Source organism: Lipotes vexillifer, unplaced genomic scaffold, assembly GCF_000442215.2.
Source record: "Lipotes vexillifer unplaced genomic scaffold, Lipotes_vexillifer_v1.1 scaffold1467, whole genome shotgun sequence".
NCBI lineage: Eukaryota > Metazoa > Chordata > Mammalia > Artiodactyla > Lipotidae > Lipotes > Lipotes vexillifer.
In genome coordinates, this window is record NW_006783896.1 from 476,182 (window position 1) to 480,615 (window position 4,434).

The following is a 4,434-nucleotide window of genomic DNA, read 5'->3' on the forward strand; positions in this document are numbered from 1 at the left end:
GCACCCCAAGGAGTGGGAGCCGGATCCAGGACCCGACCCCTGAACCCACAGCCCACCTGATGACACTGGCTCCTCCGAAGGGCATGCCCTCACCACCCACTTTTTTTTTTTTTTTGGACTAAAAGGGGTCTTTATCCAAGGAGGGTCACAGGAACCAGTCTTTGTAGAACGGTCACGTATTTTGCCACATTCTGAATTTTCTCATTGCGACGGACAAGGGTTTGTCTGTACGTCCGTGTGGTGTGGAGCCGTGGAGGGCGAACGTGGGTACCCCGGGATGCGGCTGTGCGGGGAGCCCCTCGAGGACAGCGCGTTCCAGGGGGCAGCAGCGGTGTGCCCCGCCCTCAGCTGGGGCTCGGGTTCCTGCAGAGAGGGCGCCCGACTGCCCTGATGGCTGAGTGTGGGCAGCCAGCTCTCAGGATGGGACTGGTCACTGAAGTTGGGGGACACGTGGTTGTATTTCCTGAGAAAGGAGACATCCCTGAGTTAACATAAATGGTGATATCCACAACCTCAAAACTCCATGCCTATTTAGACAACATCACCATTTTGACTTTTATTTGACAACAAACTGCTCTTCAGACGTTAGGATTTTCCGATGACCCTTGACCACGTCTGCTGCCCGTGCCCGCCTGTCCGCTGGCCCCTGGACGCCCCCGGGCAGCCTCCCACACAGGCCGGTGGCCTCATTACAATCTCTGTCTACACACACGCATCCACACGTGAGCTCCCCCCTCGGAAACCAGACCCTCCCCTGGAGCCTGCTGGAGCCTGCTGTCCCCGGGGGCCTACGCGTCCGGGTGCCGTCACCGTGAGCAGTGTTCCAGTGCGTGTAGGTCAAGTGCAGCATAGTCTAGATCCGCCCCGCAGAGCTCAGTGTTCACGATGTCATTTTGTCCGGAAGTCTCTCTCTTTGGCCCAGGCCTTGAAGAATACACTGTGACTTAAGAAGCCTTACCATGCAGTTACTAAGCTCTAGGACCACTGGATGAGGGTGACCTGTGTGTTGCATGCAGCTGACCTTGGGAAGACTCGCTAATACCACTAATAAACCTGAGGTCATGATGGAAAGCTGTCCGTGTGGCTGGTTTGTTGACGGAGAAGTGGCCGCCCAGCTTTCCTCTAACTCTGCCCCTCACAGCCTGGCTCCGGGTGGGGGCCTCCCTGCCAGGTCTGAGGGCTCCAGGCACCAACCCCTCAGGAGACAAGCTCCCCCGACTAATTGGATAAGAGAGAGTGGGAGGCTCGGGCTTCTCCTGGTTCAGATGGGAGTCATCTCTGGGAGAGGTGTGTGCGTGTATAGAGCAGAAAGCCGGCCCACCTATAGCCTGGCTCCTTCCCTGGGGCGGCCCTGCAGCCCGTCTCTCCTGATAGCAGGACTTGGTAGTGCTCCCATCACTGCCTGCATTCTGTGGTCACCGTCCTGGTCCCGGTGTCCCCTGGCATGGGGAGCTGGGGTGAGCATGGGCTCTGGTCAGAAGCCCTGGGCGGTGTTCCAGCATGTTATCAAGGGACATTGGGCAAGTCGGGCCCCTTCTCTGGCCGGGATCTTAGTTCCATGCTGTGAGCCACTAGGCAGGGATGGCCCACACCCTGGGGTGAGAGCTGGAGGGAAGGGGCCTCGGCTCAGGGGGGCCCAGGGGTATGGCCCTGCAGCGCCCAGAATGAGGCAGGTGAATGGGCTCCGGAGAGGAAACCCATGGCTAGCAGATGATGGGGGGCAGGTGTCCCTTCATGTGATACTCATTAAAAAAAAAAAAAAATTAGAGCTTTAAGCCAAGGGCCTGCATTCCTCCCAGAAGCTGGGGGACGTGTCCCACAGAGGGACAGCTGTGGGCCGGGCGCCTGCCCTCTCCCCTCACACCCCCAGGGTCTGTCTCCAGAAGGAGGTTAGGAAACACAGTCGGGTGCCAGGGGTGGGTCGTGCTCCGTGGTTGGTTGCCTGGCCTGAGCCCTCACTTGGCACCTGGTCACCAGCAGTACACACGGCTCTCGGCACCTGTCCTGATCAGACCTCAGAGACACAGAGGCCAGAAATAGTTTTTATTAAAACACGGATCATTATGAAAACACCTTGAGGTACATTAAATAAATACAGCCTGCCAGTTGTACAAACAGGCTTGAAAACAATTTCCTATAAATTCTGCCTTAATAGCAGCATCTGTGGATCAATACAGCTGTGGGGGCGAAAACATCCATTCGAAATAAGCTTTCTTTTATGTGGTTTGTTACACGCATTTAATTTGTATCGTCACCAGCTGAAAAAGCCCTTAAGTCCTTGTGAAGGATAAGCGCCCCCCTGTTTGCCATAGAGTAGGGGTCTGGAGTTCCTCCAGCCCAGCATCCTTGTGGTCCCTGGGTGGGGGGGTCTAATGGCAGTGCCAGACAGGCTCTGGCCCTGTGCTGGCCCTCTTTTTGGTGGGGGAGGTCCAGGAGAGCACAGGCCCCGGGCCCTGTGCAGGGGGCATCCTGGGCCTTGGCTTCCAGCGCAGCCCGTGGGAACCTGCCTGCTGACGTGTTAACGAGAGCGGGGAGAGCAGGGCCGAGCGGACGAGGACGCTGCCTTTCCCCTTGGCCATGGGCCAACACAGCCTGGGGCTCAGGGCACTCGATGCCGGGCCACCAAGCAGAGTGGGGTTGAAGGTACCCGGGCCGGGGAGTCAGACCCTGGCCCATTGCCAGGCACCTCTCTCTTCCCGGGACCTTTCCTGGGAGCCAGGTGCCTGGGCCCTGCAGGAGCCTACGTGGGCCCTCAGAAGGTGCCAGCCCAGCGCTGTAGAACTGGGTACAGTGTACTCACCCGCAAGATAGAGATGCTGTGAGAACACGTGTGAGGGCTGAGCACTTGAGAACGGCTGGCTGGTGGGCTTCAGGCCAGAGCACCTACCTGCACCCAGGTGGAGGCACAGGCTGTGGCAGGTGCTCGGACGCAGGAGACATGGCGCCCTGCAGGAAGGGGAAGCAAAAGACACGGAGCACCAGGCCAGGCCTCCTGGAGGTCACCCATCCCGCTGCAGGGTAACAATTCTGATGCCCGTGAGGTGGAGGGTGGATGCAAGGGCTGGCCTCACTCGAGAGGCAGCCTGTCTGAGACCTGCAGGCTTGGCCCAGGGCCCTGCCGTGTGAGCCCCCAAACCTGATGTGAGCCCCCCACCCAGGTGAGACCCCTGCAGCCTGCTAAGCTCTGGTTGCCACCCCAGAGATGCCTTGGCACTGGGGCCATCCATGCTTTGCTGGGAGGCTTAGGGGAGGCCCCTTGGAAAAACCATCAATTTACTTTACCTGCAGAGAGATTTACTTTTGGGGACTTCAAAAGCCCTCAGTTGAGAAAAATTAGAGATTTCCCGTTTTATAGTCTGGATAAAGTGCTCATCAATTCTCCTCTGTGATGTCTCGAGCGGAGAAGTTCCGGCTGTCATCACAAGGCCTGATTTATATATTGGTCCAGCTCTCACCTCTGGACGGCAGTGACCAATGATAACATTAGGAAGCAAAGCGTTGGCAGCTGACTGGCACCGCGGGCTACCTACATTGGTGTCGAGGGGCTCCTCGGGGTGTCTGGGCTGGAAACACCCCCGCGAGCCCGTCGCTGCTCCCCCAACACACCCCAGCACACTGGCTATGGGGGCGGGGGCGGTGGCGCAGCCCTGGGCTGCTAGACACCCGGCAGTGCTGGGCACCCTCCCAGCCCGCCCCCGGCACTCCCTGTGTTGGGCCATGGGCTCTTGGTTGAGAACTGTGGTCTCCGGCTGCCTTGTCCCACGCAGGAGCCGCCAGCCACACTCCAGGATGGCACAGGTATCCCCGTGGCTGCAGAAAGTCCTTGAGGACAGCGCTGCTCCAGGACCCTGGTTGGGAAGCAGCTGCTGCTGAGGTCGCCGGAACAGGGCGCCCCGGGGGGCCAAGAAGGTCCAGGGCACCCAAGCTGCTGTGGCCGAGGCGGCTTCTGTGCACCCAGCTCGAGGTGGGGGTGGTTCACGGAAAGGAGCGGTCGACAGGCATCATCTTCCAAAGCAGATGTGGTGGCTGCCGCCCGGGCTGGGAAAGGGGCTGCTCTGGGTCATCAGAGACCCCTTGAGGCCAGTGTGGCGAGGGCAGATGTGGGAGAACCCTGGGGGCTTGCCATGGGGGCTTATTGTTACGGGGCAAATAACCACTCAAAGTGCTCTGTGCTGAGCTGGTTAAAGAGACAGTGGAGAGACAGCCAGAGAGGAAGCTGGGAAAATGCCCTGGGGCAGGGAGAGGCAGGGAGGGGTTGCCTGGGAGACAAGGTGTGGGGGTGGGGGGGGGGGGGGTGGTGATGAGGAGACCACTGTGCGTGGAGCCGGGCTGTGGCTGGGAATGATCTTGGCTCTGCATCTGGGAGGAGCTGGGAAGTAAGTTAGATTGCCAGGGCTGCTACAGCAAAGTGCCACAGACTGGGCGGCTTAAATC